Genomic DNA, 21,191 nt, shown 5'->3' on the forward strand with positions numbered 1-21,191 from the left:
CAAATTTACTTTTTCCAGCCTCTTATTGGTACTTGTCCCAACTTTTTGGGGATTTGTTGACACCGTGAAAATTTGAATCAACGTATTTTTCCTTTAAAATTATACATTTACTCGGATTAAACGTTTGATCTGTCATCTACGTTCTATTACAAATAAAATATTGACATTTGCCATCTCCACATCATTGCATTCAGTTTTTATTCACAATTTGTTTAGTGCCCCAACTTTTTTGGAATCCGGTTTGTACACTAAGATGGTACTACACCCCGGTTAGGTTACACGCGTTTTTCCCACGCTCCAGCACACAATGTTGGAGAGATTGTGGTGAGCATGGGACACTGTATCACATTCTGTGGGCATGCCCAAGGATTTTTTCCCTTTGGAGCCAAGTGTTTACCAAAATAACTGAAATTGTTGGATAAAGGATCTCTCCAGACCCTGCCCTTGCTTTATTATTAATAGACCTTGACAAATTTCCTCTCAAACGCAAAAACACAAAATGCAATCGCACACTGCAACCAGCCCTCTGCCCTGCCTTTATGCTGGATGTTGAATAAGGCATTGGTGTACATTTTGGCCAAAGCGTAATAAGCCACTCACCACGTCAAGGTCGCCTTAATGAGTGGTCCCTAACACTAGTTCCTCCCTTTTATCGGCCATGACAGCCACACAAAGTCCAGGGAGCGCAGGTACAGCATGCACGCCAAGCACACTCTGCTTTTAACCCCGTCCGGTGCCATTACAGCTTTCATCAGATCCAGGGATGCAAGTACCAACATGCATGCTGAGGGGTTAAAAGTAGAGTGTGCTTGGCGTGCATGCTGTACCTGTGCTCCCTGGACTTTGTGTGGCTGTCATGGCCCATAAAAGGTAGGAACTAGTGTTAGGGACCACTCATTAAGGCGACCTTGACGTGGTGAGTGGCTTATTACGCTTTGGCCAAAATGTACACCAATGCCTTATTCAACATCCAGCATAAAGGCAGGGCAGAGTGCTGGTTGCATTGTGCAATTGCATTTTGTGTTTTTGCGTTTGTATCTGTATTTCGCCATAGCAATCTGCACCTGCTAGGGGTTGTGCGGGCTGAATCTCCCATATTTTTTCTTTGTAGTATATATTGGAGGCGTGGCGATCTCCAAGCAGTCATGCACACCTGACCGGTTAATCTGCCCCCCTGGAGGCTGGTTTTAAAGTCAGTATAAAACTGAGTCTGCTTATATAGCACCTACCAGTAGCCATTAGGCTCCAGGAGAAGTATATAGTGGGCTCAGCATGCATGTTGGTACTTGCATTCCTGGATCCAATGAAAGCTGTAATGGCACCGGACGGGGTTAAAAGCAGAGTGTGCCTGGCGTGCATGCTGTACCGGCGCTCCCTGGACTTTGTGTGTCTGTCATGGCCCATAAAAGGTAGGAACTAGTGTTAGGGACCACTCATTAAGGCGACCTTGGCGTGGTGAGTGGCTTATTACGCTTTGGCCAAAATGTACACCAATGCCTTATTCAGCATCCAGCATAAAGGCAGGGCAGAGTGCTGGTTGCAGTGTGCGATTGCATTTTGTGTTTTTGCGTTTGTATCTGTATTTCACCATAGCAATCAGCACCTGCTAGGGGTTGTGCGGGCTTAATCTCCCAAATTTCCTCTCAAGTTTAGTGTTTTTATAGCCCATCTATTGTTAGCCACCAAACTAGCAATGACAAGGAACTGGAAAAGCAACGATACTCCTGACTTACAGGAAATAATTAGGTCAGAGGATACAACCAGATCGTATGAATACATGCTAGCACATCAATGGTTCCAAAGTGAGTCGCCATGTTCAATCATTGGGGTCCTGGAGGGGTCTGAATCCAACAGTTCCGGAAACATTAGGGTTAGGATGATGTCCAATTGAGCAGATTGGGGAGTGGGTTGCATCAAAAGCCTTTGAATGGTATATACATAACTCAAGTGTTTCTGTAAACTTTAAAGGGACACTGACAGGCCCAATAACCATAATTAGCTGTACATATCCATGCACAGGTCTTCTAATGTGCATTAAAAACATATAAGTATCCCCCCTGTCCACATTATGTATACAGTTAACTCACGTTTTATAACCTGAACTAATCGCTGTTCTTTCTGCCCAAGGGGCGGGTTTTCAGCTTCTCTTGCGCCCAGCCAGCATCAGCCCAACAGCCGTTTTTGAATCGCCACCCAGCTCATCAATATTCACTTAGCTGGGCGGCTTCTGCAGTCCCTGACCGTCCGAGATCTGGCGCATGCCCAATAGAAAGCTATGGGTGCCAGGCGCGCTTCTGGGAAGTAAAGCTTTGGGAAGTAAAGTGATGAAAAAATTGTGACCATTTTATTTATTTATTTTGCTTTACCCTATTTACTGTATAGGATAAATATTTTATATATATATATATATATATATATATATATATATACCTTTTTTTATTTTATTTTTTGCTTGTGGCGATGCCCTTATTTTTTATTGTTTAAGCATTTTGATTTTTGGGGAAAGTGGGCTGATTGTTATATTTGCTTTTTTTTAGGTCCCCACGTGGACTACGACATGCATTTTCTACATTATCCTATACCGAATTAGCTACAGTGCTGCCCATAATTATTCATACCCCTGGCAAATTTTGAAGTTGCTTTTATTCAGCCAGCAAGTAATTTTTTGACGGGAAATTATATAGGTGTCTCCCAAAAGATAATAAGAGGATGTACAAGAGGCATTATTGTGAGGAAAAAAATAACATTTCTCAGCTTTTATTTACATTTTAGCAAAAAATACAAGATGTTCTGTACTGTGGAAAATCTCAGAGGACGTGGTCAGAAGCCAAAAGTGACACCTGTGCTGGCCAGGAGGATAGTTAGAGAAGTGAAAAAGAATCCAAGGATCACCACCAAGGCCATCCTGGTGAATCTGGGCTCTGCTGGTGGCAATGTCTCAAGGCAGACAATCCAATGGACACTGCACACTGCTGGGTTCTACTGATGCAGACCAGGCACACAAAAGCTCGCTTGGCCTTTGCAAAAGCTCATCGGGACAAAGAAGAAGACTTCTGGTCTTCTGTGTTATGGTCAGATGAAACAAAAAATGAATTGTTTGGTCACAATGATGTCTCCTTCATTTGGCATAAAAAAGAAGAAGCCTTCAACACAAAGAACACCGTCAAACCTGGTGGTGGGAACCAAATGCTTTGGGGGTGTTTTTCAGCCAATGGACCAGGGAACCTAATCACAGTAAACATCACAATGAAAAAAGAGCAATACATGAGGATTATCAACAACAACATCAGGCAGTCTGCAGAGAAACTTGGCCTTGGGCACCAGTGGACATTTCAGCATGACAATGACCCAAAACACACTGCAAAAGTGGTGAAGAAATGGTTAGCAGACAACAACATTAACATTTTGGAGTGGCCCAACCAGAGTCCAGACTTGAATCCAATTGAGAATCTGTGGAGGGAGCCCTCCAACCTGAAAGATTTGGAGCTCATTGCTAAAGATGAATGGGCAAAAATACCTGTGGAGACATGCAAAAAGCTGGTCTGCAATTATAGGAAGCGTTTGATTGCTGTAATATCCGTGAAAGGCTTTTCTATTGATTATTGAGAAGGGTATGAATAATTTTGGACTGGACACTTTTTGCTCAAATGTAAATAAAAGCTGAGAAATGTTCCCCCACAATAATGCCTCTTGTACATCGTCTTATTATCTTTTGGGAGACACCTATGTCATTTCCCGTCAAAAAATTACTTGCTGGTTGAATAAAAGTAACTTTAAGTCAAAATTTGCCAGGGGTATGAATAATTATGGGCAGCACTGTATATTAAAATTCAGTGCTCCCACCTGCTGGCCTGAATTGTAATATACAAGTACGTAAGCTTGGAAGCCTAGCATAGGCTCAGGCTCAATACTGACATGAAAGCCTTCCCTAAAGAGAGGCATTCCTACCCGTGAAGCACATGATTCTGGGTTTCCGGCTTCTCAGATACTTTGGTCACATTTGACCACGGCATCTGAGGGGTTAAATGTCCCCTATCACCATTACCATCAATCATTAGCCAAGGGTGTCTGCTGTATGAAACAACATGCCCCCACTAGCTATTGTGGTTGCTCTGCGGATGTTGTGAAAGGGTTACATTTTCCTTGTGGAAAAGTCTAAGTTGGACAGATATCTAGGGCTGTTGAAATCTGGTGGCCGGTAGTAATGGACAGGTACAGTGGCATGCAAAGGTTTGGGCACCACTGCTAAAAAATATTGTTACTATGAACAGTTAAGCAATTTTAAGATAAAATTATTTCCAAGCGGCATAACGTTAATGTCATCCTTTACATTTTCTAAATAACACAAAAAAGGAAACGGACCCAAAGCAAAATTTTGGGCACCCTGCATGGCTAGTACCTAGTAGCACCCCCTTTGGCAAGTATCACACACAGCTTGTAAATGATTTTTGCAACCAGCCAATAGTCATTCATTTCTTGTTTGAGAGATTTCGATCCATCCCTCCTTGCAAAAGTCTTCCAGTTCTCTGAGATTCTGGACAACCTTGTATGCACTGCTCTTTCCACAGATTTTCAGATTACAGGAACTGTGAGGGCCATGGTAAAACCTTTAGGTTGAGCCTTTCAAGGTAGTCTATTGTGGATTTTGATAAGTGTTTAGGATCATTATCCATTTGTAGAAGCCATCCTCTTTTCAACTTCAGCTTTTCTTTTTACGGTTGGTGTTATTTTTGCTTTCAGAATTAAATCCATTCTTCCCTCTACCAGTGGAATGTTCCCTGTGTCATTGGCTGTAACAGAACCCCAAAGTATGATTGATCCACTGCCGTTCTTAAAGGGGTCATCCTATCTTAGACAATCGGGGCATATTGCTAAGATATGCCACCATTGTCTGATATGGATAGGTGTGGGTCCCACCTCTGGGGTCTCACCTACAGGGAGAACAGAGCAGAGAAATTTGAGGAGGGCACACCGCTCATGCGCAGCAGCCCTCCATTCATTTCAATGGAGCTGCCAAAAATAGCCGAGCGCTGGCTCGGATATTTCTGTTGGCCCCTTAGAAATTAATGGGAGTGATGGCTGTGCATGCCCGGTGTGCTCCTATTCACTTCAATGGGAGAGGTGAGGAGCTGCGCCTGGTGGTGGATGGACCCTGGGAAACTCAGGGTCCTCCAGCCGCAACTCTCTCCAGCTCCGTTCTCCTTGTAGGTGTGGATCCCAGAGGTGGGACCCGCACCTACAGTGGAGGAAATAATTATTTGACCCCTCACTGATTTTGTAAGTTTGTCCAATGACAAAGAAATGAAAAGTCTCAGAACAGTATCATTTCAATGGTAGGTTTATTGTAACAGTGGCAGATAGCACATCAAAAGGAAAATCGAAAAAATAACTTTAAATAAAAGATAGCAACTGATTTGCATTTCATTGAGTGAAATAAGTATTTGAACCCCTACCAACCATTAAGAGTTCTGGCTCCCACAGAGTGGTTAGACACTTCTACTCAATTAGTCACCCTCATTAAGGACACCTGTCTTAACTAGTCACCTGTATAAAAGACACCTGTCCACAGAATCAATCAATCAAGCAGACTCCAAACTCTCCAACATGGGAAAGACCAAAGAGCTGTCCAAGGATGTCAGAGACAAAATTGTAGACCTGCACAAGGCTGGAATGGGCTACAAAACCATTAGCAAGAAGCTGGGAGAGAAGGTGACAACTGTTGGTGCGATTGTTCGAAAATGGAAGGAGCACAAAATGACCATCAATCGACCTCGCTCTGGGGCTCCACGCAAGATCTCACCTCGTGGGGTGTCAATGGTTCTGAGAAAGGTGAAAAAGCATCCTAGAACTACACGGGAGGAGTTAGTTAATGACCTCAAATTAGCAGGGACCACAGTCACCAAGAAAACCATTGGAAACACATTACACCGCAATGGATTAAAATCCTGCAGGGCTCGCAAGGTCCCCCTGCTCAGGAAGGCACATGTGCAGGCCCGTCTGAAGTTTGCCAATGAACACCTGAATGATTCAGAGAGTGACTGGGAGAAGGTGCTGTGGTCTGATGAGACCAAAATAGAGCTCTTTGGCATTAACTCAACTCGCTGTGTTTGGAGGAAGAAAAATGCTGCCTATGACCCCCAAAACACCGTCCCCACCGTCAAGCATGGGGGTGGAAACATTTTGCTTTGGGGGTGTTTTTCTGCTAAGGGCACAGGACAACTTATTCGCATAAACGGGAAAATGGACGGAGCCATGTATCGTGAAATCCTGAGCGACAACCTCCTTCCCTCTGCCAGGAAACTGAAAATGGGTCGTGGATGGGTGTTCCAGCACGACAATGACCCAAAACATACAGCAAAGGCAACAAAGGAGTGGCTCAAGAAGAAGCACATTAAGGTCATGGAGTGGCCTAGTCAGTCTCCGGACCTTAATCCAATCGAAAACCTATGGAGGGAGCTCAAGCTCAGAGTTGCACAGAGACAGCCTCGAAACCTTAGGGATTTAGAGATGATCTGCAAAGAGGAGTGGACCAACATTCCTCCTAAAATGTGCGCAAACTTGGTCATCAATTACAAGAAACGTTTGACCTCTGTGCTTGCAAACAAGGGTTTTTCCACCAAGTATTAAGTCTTTTTTTGTTAGAGGGTTCAAATACTTATTTCACTCAATGAAATGCAAATCAGTTGCTATCTTTTATTTAAAGTTATTTTTTCGATTTTCCTTTTGATGTGCTATCTGCCACTGTTACAATAAACCTACCATTGAAATGATACTGTTCTGAGACTTTTCATTTCTTTGTCATTGGACAAACTTACAAAATCAGTGAGGGGTCAAATAATTATTTCCTCCACTGTATCAGACAATGGGGGCATATCCTAGCGATATGCCCCCATTGTCTAAGATTGGCTAACCCCTTTAAGGGTAATAGAGGTGTTATTTTCCTGAAATAATGTGCCCTTTTTTCTCCAAACATACAGTTGCTCATTGTGGCCAGAAAGTTCTATTTTAACCTCATTGGTCCATGGAATTTGTTTCCAAAAGTCATCAGGCTTATTTTTAGGTTATTTTGCAAACTTTTGATGCAGAATTTTGTGGTGAGGATGCAGGAGAGGTTTTCTTCTGATAACTCTTCCATAAAGGCCATATTTGTGCAGTTGTCCCTGAACAGTAGAACAATGTACCACAACTCCAGATTTTTGCTAAATTTTCCTGAAGGTCTTTTGCAGTCAAGAGGGGGTTCTGAATTGCCTTTGAGTAGCTGTCTCAGAAATTTGTATTGTTCTTCCAGACCTTCCATTGACTTTCCCTGTTCATCTTAACTGCAATTTCTTAAAGACATTTCAAATTGAGGAAATGGTAACCTAAAAATGCTTTGCTATCTTATTATAGCTTTTTCCTGCAATGTTGACCTCAACAATTTTCATTATCAGAGTGTTAGGCAGCTGCTTAGAAGAACCAATGGCTGCTGTTTTGGGGATAAGTTTAGATGAGTCTGGGTATAAAGCTTTGACATTTGCATTACATGGCCTTTCCTAATGATGATTGTGAATAAGCCTTAACCCAAACAGACTATTCAAGTTTTGAGACCTCAGTGAAAGTTATCTGAGTGCTCAAATCTCCTTGGATTCCCATACTTTTGCAAGGTACTCCTTTATTTTTTTTCCACTCTCTAAAATGGTACACCTAGGGTTCCCAACCTTTTGCATGCCACTGTATAATCTATACAGTTATTTATTGAGGGTAAAGTAAATGTGAATGAGGAAGATTTGTTTAAACCACTGTAGCACAACATTTTAATGAGCAGAGACATTGTTTATGATCTGAGGCGGGACATTTTAGAATTGATAGAAGGATTACAAGTTTATTAAGTTCAACTAAAATTTTTACATAGAGAATTATATTGGGGGAGATTTATTAAAACTGTTGTAATAAAAAAAAATGGCTTAGTTGCCTATAGCAACCAATCAGATTCCACCTTTCATTATTCAGAGCTCCTTTGGAAAATGAAATGTGGAATGTGATTGGTTGCTATGGACACCTAAGCTAGTTTTCATTAACACCAGTTCTGATAAACCTCCCCCATTGGGTTGTTACCGTGGATTGTAAAAGGCTGAATGGAATGAATGAGCTATGCAATTTCAGCGCTTTTCTGTAGAACAGGAAAGGGGCCTGTTTGATATTGTACCCTGTGTTATTGGAGAAAATGTTTGAACTAAAGGGTATTATAAAATATATGTAAAGTATAAAATATGTGTTTATTTCATGTATTTTATATGAATTGAATATTGCATCATTTGTATGTGTCCACCCTTTGTTTATAAATAAGCATGTGGTTATGTGACATTTTAACAGTTGTTTTCTGTTTAATTTTGGTAATGAGGTTAACATGCATGTTTGAAATAGGGGAGGGAGACTCCATAAACTTTGCAGGTGTTGTGTTACATGCTTCATTAACCTTTATGTTCAACTCATTCCTAAAAACTGGAGAACAGCCTATATATAGACTTGACATAACACTATGGATGCTTTTTATGTTGGTTGATTGTATGTGCTTTAAATAAGAAGCTTTTGTGATAATTATGAGTTCCTTGGATTTTTCTGCTGTTTTGTTCCAAGCCAAACAAGCCCAATTGTTGAAGCTTCTCATTATAAGATAGACCTTCCATCCCATTTAATAATCTGGTTGCCCACCTCTGAACCCTTTCCAGCTCCCCTATATCTGTTATCAGGCTCGGACTGGCCCACAGGGGTACGGGGGAATCCCATGGTGGGCCCCTGAGCAAGGTTGGGCCCTAGTCTTCCACCCCCTGTGCAAGTGGCACATAACACAGTAGATTTACTGCTCTACAAACATGTATTCAGTGCAGAGCACCTCAACCAGCCTATGTACATATAAAAAACTTGTTAAAATATTTATTATATTTGAATGTATCTGTACGGTGGGCCCCCAAAATAAATCTTACTGGTGGGCCCTAGGTATCCTAGTCCGACACTGTCTGTTATAGCCGAGGGAACCCAAAACTGAATCCCATATTTAAGATGTGGCCTTACAAGGGATTTCTGAAATGGTGCCCTTGTTTGTGGAGTCCTTGTGTCTTCCACTGTCATACCATGCTTTTTGTGCCTGGATTGCCTTTGCTCTATTTCTTGGTCCACATCCGGGTCCTGTGCTTGCTGAAATTGAGGATATTAGTTAACGACTGCCAGAAGTATTGAAGATTCTCTATGATTATGCTGTTCCTCTGCATACCTGCTCTGAGATCTGCCACACCACAGCACAAGAGTTGAAATAAGAAATCATACTGCACATATACGTAGCAAAGTGTAAATCAGTTTTTTTTTTCACACTGCCCTATCGCAGTCATTAAACTGGCAGTAAAATGTAGGTGTCCTATATTCTAATTGTTATCTAATTCTAAGGTGTTAAAATCTTTTTTGTAACTACAGTTCACAGGAAAAAGATGAATTAGAGAACTGGGACAACTACATATTGTTTCTGTTTAATTGAATTCAACATCTAGATACATCTACACTGAACAAAAATTGAATGTTCATTTCTCTACCATAAGCTGTCTCCAAAGCCGTTTCAGAGAATTTGGCAGTACATCCAACTAGCCTCACAACCGCAGACCACGTATAACCACACCAGCCCAGGACCTCCACATCCAGTATGTTCACCTCCATGGCTGCCTGAGACCAGCCACCCGGACAGCTGCAGCAACAATCGGTTTGCATAACCAAAGAATGTCTGCAAAAACTGTCAGAAACCGTCTCAGGGAAGCTAATCTGCATGCTTGTCGTCTTCATCTGGGTCTGGACCTGACTGCATTTCTTCGTCGTAACCGACTTGAGTGGGCAAATGCTCACATTCGATGGAGTCTGGCAAGTTGGAGAGGCGTTCTGGTCACGGATGAGTCCCGATTTTCACTGCTCAGGGCAGATGGCAGACAGCGTGTGTGGCGTTATATGGGTGAGCGGTTTGCTGACGTCAACGTTGTGGATCGAGTGGCCCATGGTGGCGGAGGGGTTATGGTGTGGGCAGGCGTATGTTATAGGCAATGAACACAGGTGCATTTTATTGATGGCATTTTGAATGCACAGAGATATCATGATGAGATCCTGAGGCCCATTGTTGTGCCATTCATCCACAACCATCACCTCATGTTTCAGCATGATAATGCATGGCCCCATATTGCAAGCATCTGTACACAATTCCTGGAATCTGAAAACATCCTAGTTCTTACATGGCCAGCATACTCACCGGACATGTCACCCATTGAGCATGTTTGGGATGCTCTGGATCGGTGTAGAAGACAGCGTGTCCCCCCCCCCCCCTTCAGTAAGGCAAAACTGTGCACATCTCTGAAACGCCTTTGGAGACGGCTTATGGTAGAGAAATGAACATTTATTGCATGGGCAACAGCTCTGGTAGATATTCTTGCAGTCAGCATGCCAATTGCACGCCCCCTTAAACGTTGCAACATTTCATGGTGGCCTTTTATTGTGGGCAGTCTAAAGCACATCTGTGCAATATTAATGCTGTCTAATCAGCACCTTTATATGCCACACCTGTGAGGTGGGATGGATTTTCTCGGCAAAGGAGAAGTGCTCACTAACACAGATTTAAACAGATTTGTGAACAATATTTGAGAGTAATGGGTCTTTTGTGTATGTAGAAAATGTTTCAGATATTTGAGTTCAGCTCATGCAAAATGGGAGCAAAACCGAAAGTGTTGTGTTTATATTTTTGTTCAGTATAGATAGAAGAGAGGGTAATATGCATGTACAGACTGTAATTGTAATCTTTCAGCATACCAATAAGGCCAAAATATTCTCATGAGGTCTTTTCATGAGGTGTGCCATATATGGTTCTCCTGAAAATACTGTATTTTTATCAGAATTGATTTTAGGTATTTTATTCATTGTCTGTGTTGCAACTCTTTTGATATTTTTTGTATTGGAAAAACGTATTATTCTGTTTGGTTGTTAGCTTGCTCTTTCGTATACCATATGACCAGTTACAGAAGTTCCCTTCTTTACCTTTCCTTCCCTGGCTGGACATGACCTAATATTGTATCACGACATGAGCAGCTTTTCAAAGCACACAATATTGTGTCATGTCCATCTTACCGGTATATGTTTGTAAGTTGCAGCCTGTCCTAACCACATTTTACCAAAGGTAACTGTGGACATATCTGTTATCTTGTGTTCTTCCTATTGCATCTGCCCATAATTATTTTATGTATTAAAATTCAAGATACACAATTTTATATAAAGAATATGAAAATAATTAAATAAGAGATTAGAGACAAGCACATTTCTTGAGATTCATTTTGTGTCAATGTCTTCCAGGTTTTTTTTTTATTTTATTATTATTTGATTCAGACCAAAATCAACTAATCTCAAAAGGTATAGCAACAACTATGGAAAGAATAGTCGTCCTAGAAAACAAGAGATAGTACTCAAATGAGGAAATCCAGTTCTCTTTTCAAAAGGATAAAAGTACTGATTGTCACATTATTATTAGAGTTGAGCGGACACCTGGATGTTCTGGTTTGACGGGTTCGGCCGAACTTCACAAAAAAGTTAAAGTTCGGGACCCGAACTTTACCCCGAACCCGAACCCCATTGAAGTCAATTGGGACCCGAACTTTGGAGCACTAAAATGGCTCTAAAAAAGTTATGGAAAGGGCTAGAGGGCTGCAAAAGTCAGCAAAATGTTGTTAAAAGCTGGGCAAGTGCTCTGCAAACAAATGTGGATAGGGAAATGACTTCAAATAACATAAAATACGTAAAAATAATAATTTTGATCTAGGAGAAGGAGGAGGAGGTAGCCTACACTGGTTTTTGCTTTTTATTTTATTATTTAATTCTTTTCGTTCAAATTTGGGTAGACCCCAAAACATTGGGAGATATAAAAAAATAAAACAAACAGAAAGTACACTGGAGTACAACAATGGCTGGGTGAGGCCGGTATACATGTCTATTCTGCACAAGGTACTGACAAGCAGTGTTCACCGACGAACACATGTGATCTGCCATCTTCACTCCCAAGTCCGGCGATACAGAGGTAAGTCCTTACCTGTGCCTGTGCCACGAGCCGCTCTGAAACACATGCAGTCACCAGGAGCAGGCAGTTCTGAGAACAGCCGTCATCGGGCTGTTCTTGGAACTGCCTGCTCCCAGTGACCGCATGTGTTTCAGAGCGGCTCGCGGCGCAGGCACAGGTAAGGACTTACCTCTGTATCGCCGGACTTGGGAGTGAAGATGGCAGATCGCATGTGTTCACCGGCGAACCCTGCGAACTGGCCATCACTGTGGACAAGTGCTGTGGAATCCCTGCTTGGTTCAATTTAATGAACGTGAGCTTGTCCACATTGGCTGTGGACAGGCGGCTGTGCTTCTCTTTGATAACCCCCTCCTGCCGTGCTAAACAAACATTCAGACAATACACTGGCTGCAGGGCAGGCCAGCACCTCCAAGGTGTAAAAGGCAAGCTCAGGCCATGTGCCCAATTTGGAGACCCAGAAGTTGAAGGGGACAATTCCATCAGTCAGTACGTGTAGGGTGTACTCACATACTGCTCCACCATGTCGCAAGTCCCTGTGATGTCCATGATCCAATTGGATATCTTCCCTATCAACTTCCGATGTTCTTTTATGCGCCTACCATGGTGATCACGGGTAACGGGGAATCAGGTTTCCATGCCGGAGAGGGAGACTGAGAAAGGCATACCACATCCAAGGGAGGTCAATGGCTGAAATGTGATAGAGCGGAAATGTGGGACAAGTTATTGAAGCAGAAGCATCCAAGTAAAGGAGGGGGCGTGTGGCTATTACCCACTCCCGACTCGGGGAGGTAGTGACGATAAATAACAATACAGGACTCTTAAGATGCCATGTTATTGAAATGAATAATAAAAAATTGCAGGGAATGTCACTGCGGTATTTTGGATTTGGAAACGCTAGACAGGAGAAGCCCTGCTGCCGCTTTGTTGACTCTAGATAACTTCTGCCTGATCGCACACGTCCCCGTGACATGATCCAATTGGATACCTACTCTATCAACTTTCGATGTTCTTTTATGCGCCTCCGATGGTGATCACGGGTAACAGTGAATCGGGGTTCCATGCCGGAGAGGGAGCGTGAGAAAGGGATACCACATCCAAGGGAGGTCAATGGCTGAAATGTGATAGAGCCAAAATGTGGGACAAGTTGTTAAAGTAGAAGGATCGATTGAAAGGAGGGGGCGCGCATCAATTAAAGACTCATTTTAGAAATTTAAGTCCCTGTCACCTATGCAGAGCAGGGGTTTTTCATTAGCAAAAATGTCACCCACCAATGAAACAGATGATTTAAAAAAAAATTGGGTCCCTGTCAACTATCAGAGCAGGGGTTTATTCACGGCAAAACTGGGTTCATGTAACCCACCAATTGAACAGACAATTTTACAAAAATTTGTTTCGTGTCACCTGAGAATGTAACAGACGATTTTTTTTAAATTTAGGTCCCTGTCACCTGTGCAGAGCAGGGGTTTATTAATGGCAAAAAAGGTAAAATGTCACCTAAGAATGTAGCAGATGCTTTTGCACCCTGCTCCCTCTTTTGCTGTGCTGGTGCTACTCTGCGACCACCGCCTCTTCCTCCATACTGCACATGTCACTCGTCTGACCTTGATTCAATGTCTAGTACCTCATCATCCCCTACATAATCTTCCACCCAATCTTTACCCTTGCCCTCCTTGTCGGTCTGCAGACTGCAGAAAGCCGCAGCAGTTGGCACCTGTGTTTCGTCATCATCAGAGACGTGCTTTGGTGGTCTTCCCATGTCCTCATCCTGAAACATAAGTGGTTGGGCATTAGTGCACTCAATCTCTTCGACTTCTAGTGCAGGGCTATGTGGATGGCCCACTAAAACCCTGCCAGCAGAGTCCTCACAAATCATGAGAGACTGCTGCATGACTTGGGGCTCAGACTGCTTGCCTGTTTTGCAAGGGGGTGAGATGAAAGACAGATGGCCATGGGCTGTAGATGCCAACTCTGATCTTTCAGCAGGGGACTGGGTGGGAGACAATGTGAAGGAACTGGAGGTACTGTCAGCCACCCAATCTACTATTGTCTGTACTTGTTCTGGCCTCACCATTCATACTGTCCTAAATGCAGTGTAGGCCGCAAATATACTTTCTAGCGCAAAAGATGATCATTACCCAACAATGTAACAGACGAATTAGTGAAATGTATTTCCTTGTCCCCTAGGTAGAGCAGGGGTATATCACAGCCAAAAATTTGGTGAATTTCACCCAACAATGTAACAGACGAATTACTGAAATGTATTTCCCTGTCCACTAGATAGAGCAGGGGTATATTACAGCCAAAAATTGGTGAATGTCACACAACAATGTAACAGACAGATTGGTGAAATGTATTTCCCTGTCCACAATGTAGAGCAGGGGCATATCACAGCCAAAAATTTGTGAATTTCACCCTACAATGTAACAGACAAATTAGTGAAATGTATTTCCCTGTCCACTGTGTAGAGCAGGGGTATATCACAGCCAAAAATTGTTTAATGTCACACAACAATATAACAGACAAATTTGTAAAATGACTTAAAATAACATAAAATATGTAAAAATAAAAAATAATAATCTTGATCTAGGAGGTGGAGGTCCATATGGATTAGGAGGTTAAGGAGGCGGTGGAGGTAGCGGTGTAGGTGGAAACGACGGTGGAGGAGGAGTTAGCCAACACTGGTTTTTGGTTAATAAAATAAATAAAAATTTGTTTAAATTAGGGTACACCCCAAAACATTAAGAAATATAAAAAATACAACAATGAGAAAGTGCGCTGGAGTATAAAAATGGCTGGGTAAGGTCGGTATACATGTCTATTCTGCACAAGGTACAGCCAGCACCTCCAAGGCATAAAGGGCAAGCTCAGGCCATGTGCCCAATTTGGAAACCCAGAAGTTGAAGGGGGCAGACCCATCATTCAGTTTGTGTAGGCGTGTGCACACATACTGCTCCACCATCTTGCTGAAATGCTGCCTCCTGCTAAGACGTTCCATATCAGCTGGTGGTGCTGGTTGTTGTGGCGTGCGGACAAAGATTTTCCACATTTCGGCCATGCTAACCCTGCCTTCTGAGGTGCTAGCGGTGCCCCAGCTGCGTTGGCGACCTCTTCCTCCTCCTCTGCCTTCGCCTTGTGCTTCCACTGTGCCCCCGCTGTCAGGTGGGAATGCCATCAGCAGCACGTCTGACAGTGTGCGCTTGTACTCGGGCATCTTACGATCACGCTCCAATGATGGATTTAACCACTTCAAGCCCCCTAGGTGAAACACCCTTAATGGCCAGGCCACTTTTTACACTTCTGCACTACACTACTTTCACCGTTTATTGCTCGGTCATGCAACTTACCACCCAAATGAATTTTACCTCCTTTTCTTCTCACTAATAGAGATTTTATTTGGTGGTATTTCATTGCTGCTGACATTTTTACTTTTTTTGTTATTAATCGAAATTTAACAATTTTTTTGGAAAAAAATGACATTTTTCACTTTCAGTTGTAAAATTTTGCAAAAAAAAAGACATCCATATATACATTTTTCGCTAAATTTATTTTTCTACATGTCTTTGATAAAAAAAAATGTTTGGGTAAAAAAATGGTTTGGGTAAAAGTTATAGCGTTTACAAACTATGGTACAAAAATGTGAATTTCCACTTTTTGAAGCAGCTCTGACTTTCTGAGCACCTGTCATGTTTCCTGAGGTTCTACAATGCCCAGACAGTAGAAAAACCCCACAAATGACCCCATTTCGGAAAGTAGACACCCTAAGGTATTCGCTGATGGGCATAGTGAGTTCATAGAACTTTTTATTTTTTGTCACAAGTTAGAGAAAAAGGATGATTTTTTTTCTTTTTTTTTCTTACAAAGTATCATATTCCACTAACTTGTGCCAAAAAATAAAAACTTCCATGAACTCACTATGCCCATCATGAAATACCTTGGGGTGTCTTCTTTCCAAAATGGGGTCACTTGTCGGGTAGTTATACTGCCCTGGCATTTTAGGGGCCCAAATGTGTGGGAAGTAGTTTGAAATCAAAATCTGTAAAAAAAAATGGCCTGTGAAATCCGAAAGGTGCTCTTTGGAATGTGAGCCCATTTGCCCACCTAGGCGGCAAAAAAGTGTCACACATGTGGTATCGCCGTACTCAGTAGAAGTTGGGGAATGTGTTTTGGGGTGTCATTTTACATATACCCATGCTGGGTGCGAGAAATATCTTGGTCAAATGCCAACTTTGTATAAAAAAAATGGGAAAAGTTGTCTTTTGCCGAGATATTTATCTCACCCAACATGGGTATATGTAAAAAGACAGCCTGCTTTCTACAGGTTCATATTCTGACCCGCTAGATTCATCAGATGAGGGTTCCCATTCCTCATCCAACTGGGTCAGAAGCCTGTAGGCCTCTTCAGAAGAATACCCCCTGTTTGACATTTGGGCTACTAAATTTAGGGGTATTCCCTGAGACTACCCAAGAAAAAAAGCAAGCCTGTCTTACAAATGGGAGGCTAGCGAAGTACCGGAGGCCGCTGCGGTTGATAAAAAATATCAAAACTGATTTTTTTATTGCCGCAGCGCTTGTGAAGTGAATGTGCAGTGATCAAAAAAAAAAGGTTGTCACTGCGGCGGGGCGGGTGTGGGTGAACGCACGTGTGCGACCGATCATGCCTGATTGGGCAAACACTGCATTTTGGGTGGAGGGCGAACTAAGGTGACATTAATACTATTATAGATCTGACTGTGATCAGTTTTGATCACTTACAGATACTATAAAAGTACAAATGCTGATTAGCGATCAGCGAATAAGTGACTGCAGTGCGGTGGGCTGGGCGCTAACCGATCGCTAAACTACCTAACCAAGGGGCCTAAACTATCCTAAAACCTAACAGTCAATACTAGTGAAAAAAAAAAGTGACAGTTTACACTGATCGCTTTTTTTCCCTTTCACTAGTGATTGACAGGGGCAAGAAGGGGTGATCAAAGGGTTAATTGGGGTGCCGGGGGGTGATCTGGGGCTATGTGTGGTGTTTGGTGCTACTCACTGTGAAGTCTGCTCCTCTGCTTGAACCAACCGTCCAAAAGGAGCAGGGAAGCCATTTAACACATCATATTTACTAATATGATTTGTTAGTTTGCTTGTGATTTGTCATTAAAAAAATTACCACTGGAGCGAACTCCAGCCTTGCTCAGTGATCAATGCCAGATAAAGTTACTATGATCCACATGCATGTTTATTTACAGTACAGCGTCATTATCTCCAGCGGCTGATCAGGCGCACTAGAAACAACAAACGCACGTTCCTTTTGTTATATTGTTCTCTTAACAAAAGCACCCACGCGAAGCCAATAAATCCACGTCTTGCGCGGGGGCCCTAGCCGGCGTCCATACATGAGCCAACAAAACACTGCTCTGCTGAACACATCAGTCTCCCCTGGCCCACAGCCCAGTGCTTAGCACACGGACCATTCGCCGATGAAGACCCCTGCGCCCAGCAGCTGTGACAGGACATACACGGGAAGATATCCACTCCAATGGTTTACCCTGACACTGAGAGACATGATGACAATACACAATATATTAAATACACATCCTAATAAAATTTCCACAACATGCCACGCCAGGGAACTCCTTGGAGCTGGCTTTGTGCTCGGTCCCTTGCTTTGGTGGGCAGTAGCAGGCGTACTGTCTAGGGGACGGCAGCTCCGCTTTTGCATCCTGCTCCCTCTTCTGCTGTCACCTCCACTTCTGTGAGGAGGTCTGACAGACATCCTTTTTCTACCTCTTGCATGATGTTCTTTGTTTTGGTTTCAGTTTCTTATCTCTTCCTTCTCCCACGTGTCACCTATTTAGACTAATCCTCTTTCCTTTATATTCCCTCCCATACTGCCTCACTTTGTGGTTTATACTACTTCCTGGATTGAAGTGTTCACTGCTGAAGACTTCTGCTGCTGCATGTTCAGATAAGTCCTTTCATGTATTATGTTTCCTTGCTGGCTTGATTCTAGGTGACCCTGACTCCCTCCGTATGAAGTGCAGGGAGCCGGTGGTCGTGTCCCCTCACTATTATAGGGTTTTCAGGTGTCACACAGTCTAGGTACGTGGGCATGCAGTCGTCTACCTCTGAGACCCTTGTATGTGCTTAGCAGTCAGGGTGAGCTCTTAGGGTTTTATATGTGTCACCTATATGCTCCTTAGTTTGGTATCAAGCCAGTCAGACGTTTATTTCTAACTTCCAGCTATCTGTAACATCATCCGTGACATCTGCTATGCTGGTGGCTCTGTTCGACCACCGCCTCTTCCTCCGAAGTACACAGGTGACTTGCATGACCTTGATTCCATGTGGGTTCGAGGACCTCATCGTCCTCCACATCATCTTCCACCCAGTCTTCACCCCTGCCCTCCTTGTCAGTCTGCACACTGCAGAAAGCCACAACAGTTGGCACCTGTGTTTCGTCATCATTCGAGACATGCTGCGGTGGTCCTCCCATCTACTTTTTTTGAAACATAAGTGGTAGGGCATCTCTTCCAATTCTGGGGCAGGGCTATGTGGATGGCCCTGGGAAACCCTGCTAGCAGAGTCATCAAAAAGCTGAAGAGACTGCTGCATGATTTGGGGCTCAGACTGCTTGTCTGATTTGCAAGGGGGTAAGGTGAAGGACTGATGGCCATGAACTGCAGGTGCCAACTCTGATCTTTCAGCAAGGGACCGGGTGGGAGACAATGTGAAGGAATTGGAAGCACTGTCAGCCACCCAATCTACTATGGCCTGTACTTGTTCTGGCCTCAGCATTCGTAGAGCCGTATTCGGCCCTACCAAATAATGCTGAAGGTTCTATCGCCTACTCACACCTGAGGAAGGTGTAGCTGGCACAGATCGACCATGTCTTCTCCCTGCAACAAGAGCCCCACAAACACCAGCAGCACCACATCCGGGGCTACGTCCCTTATTTGACGCTCTCCTCATTCTTTGCATTCACCCACCGAACTAACTGGTGTTTTATGTCAGGTGACAATGTAACCGCCAATAGTCAACAATTTAGTTTACTGAGAGTAAAGCAGTGCCAGTGTCATAAAGAGGAAAAATTTATTGAGGTCGCACAACAATGTGACAGGCAAATTTTATGCAATTACTTCACAGTCACAAAAAATATTATGTTGTCAACCAACAATGTAACAGCAGTATTGACTAGTTGTATTGGACTGTCACAAATGCAGCAAAGGCCCCAAATGTAGTATCTAGGACAAAATGGGTGTTTTTTTAAAACCAAAACATAACAACCGTATTTAACACTTGTATTGGACTGTCAGAAACGCAGCAAAGGCCCCAAATGTAGTATCTAGGAAAAAATTGGTGTTTTTTTAATACCAGAGTATAACAGCAGTATCTAACGCTAGTATTGGACTGTTACAAATGTAACAAAGGCCGCAAAGGTACTTTATGGAAAAAAAAAAGTTTTTTTTCACCCACAATTAAACAGATGGATTTAACTGATTTTCTTTCACTATCACAAATGCAGTGCAAATGTACTTTTTAGCAAAAAATAAATAAAAAATATATATAATTTGTCCCCACAGAATCTAACATGGTTAAATTATTGTCCCTGGCACATATGCAGTGCTGGTGCACTGAACTTGCACAAATTGGCCGCCGCCGACCACCTAACTAACAGACGGTAAAACTTATTTTTCTGTGTCACTGGGCACAGGGCAGGGTACAAAAATGTTGCACTGCACCCACAAAACAAAATCGCAGTAGTTTGCAGAGTTAATAACAAGTTCTGATGTAATAGATAGATAGATTCTTTCCTATTCTCTCCCTCACAGCAGCAGCATCCTCTCCCTACACTAGTAAGAACAGAGTGACATGCAGCGCCAAGTGACTAGAGGCTGGGTCACATACTGCACTGGCCAATCACAGCCATGTAGTAGGCATGGCTGTGATGGCTTCTAAGGGCACACGAGTTAAACGCTTGTTGATTGGCTGCCCTGCAGCCTTTCAAAAAGCGCCATTAAAAAGCCGAACACCGAACTCAAACCCAAACTTTTACTGAAATGTTCGGGTCCAGGGTTCAAAAATCCTAATGCTCGTTACGAACCCGAACTTTACAATTCGGGTTCGCTCAACCCTAATTATTATGCTTCTCTAAATGAGATGTGCAATCCACTTCTCTTTCCAGAAGTACAAGAGAACTTTATAGTACTTTGTGCCTCAAATGAAAATTGCCTGTGTTAGCTTATTGGCCTTGGGGTTTTTCTTTCTCATTAGTGTTCTTATTTTTTATTTATTTTAGGGGTAGGGTCTTCTTTAACCCAAATATATCAAGCTCTGTAGAAGATAGTTATGGCCTGCTTTCCCTCCCGATCCAATTTCGAAAGGCCGTATTTCCCGATGTTCTGGAGATAATGCTGTGATTCTGGCCTTGTTTTAGGTGGCCAGCTTTCAAACAAGATCCAGGTGAATATTTCTATATTATAAAGAGCATGAGATATGAATGGTTAAAGCAGCCCTTCTTTCTTTAGCTGTCTGTGATCTCAGCCATCTTGGAGGAGGAGAGGGGGTCAGTGGGGTTACTAACAGGTTGCAGGGAGAGAAAAAAAAACATCCTCCCTAATAACATCCATGCGCATGGGGGCGCTCTGACGTCATTCTGAAACGCCCTGGGAGCCGCACGGACTGTAAGTATACCGCTCCCCCGCTCCCCACTACTACTATGGCAACCAGGACTTTAATAGCGTCCTGGCTGCCATAGTAACAATGAAAGCATTTTGAAGATGGATCCGTCTTCAAATGCTTTCAGTTCACTTGCGTTTTTCCTGATCCGGCGTGTAATTCTGGCAAGTGGAGTACACGCCGGATCCGGACAACGCAAGTGTGAAAGAGGCCTAAGAACTGATTGAGGCCTGCCATATATTAGCATATATCAGAGACTAAGGAGAAGGTGCATGCGATTATGTCATAGGACGCACCAAAGTTGACTGAGTGGCTCACTCATCCTTCCGCTTCTGCACCCTCCTCATCCTCTGTATCTGCACCCTCCTCACTCTCTGCTGTGTGCACCCCTAAAGACACTACCACCATAGCCCCTCCACTCAAGTCAGAGGAATTATTTTCCCATCCATTCCCAGACCTT

At 43.1% G+C, this 21,191-nt stretch overlaps 1 protein-coding gene across 1 annotated transcript in view; it reads left to right on the plus strand.

Annotated features, from left to right (window-relative positions):
• The window catches only part of GULP1 (GULP PTB domain containing engulfment adaptor 1), a 1,095,073-nt gene extending 1,074,483 nt beyond the window's left edge, over positions 1-20,590 (plus strand). Inside the window, exon 15 of the transcript XR_006391011.1 lies at positions 20,352-20,590. The gene's annotated coding sequence lies outside the window, so the exon portion shown is untranslated. The remainder of the gene's footprint in view (positions 1-20,351) is intronic.
• Positions 20,591-21,191: the final 601 nt, after the last annotated feature.

This window comes from Bufo gargarizans, chromosome 8, assembly GCF_014858855.1.
Source record: "Bufo gargarizans isolate SCDJY-AF-19 chromosome 8, ASM1485885v1, whole genome shotgun sequence".
Classification (NCBI taxonomy): domain Eukaryota; kingdom Metazoa; phylum Chordata; class Amphibia; order Anura; family Bufonidae; genus Bufo; species Bufo gargarizans.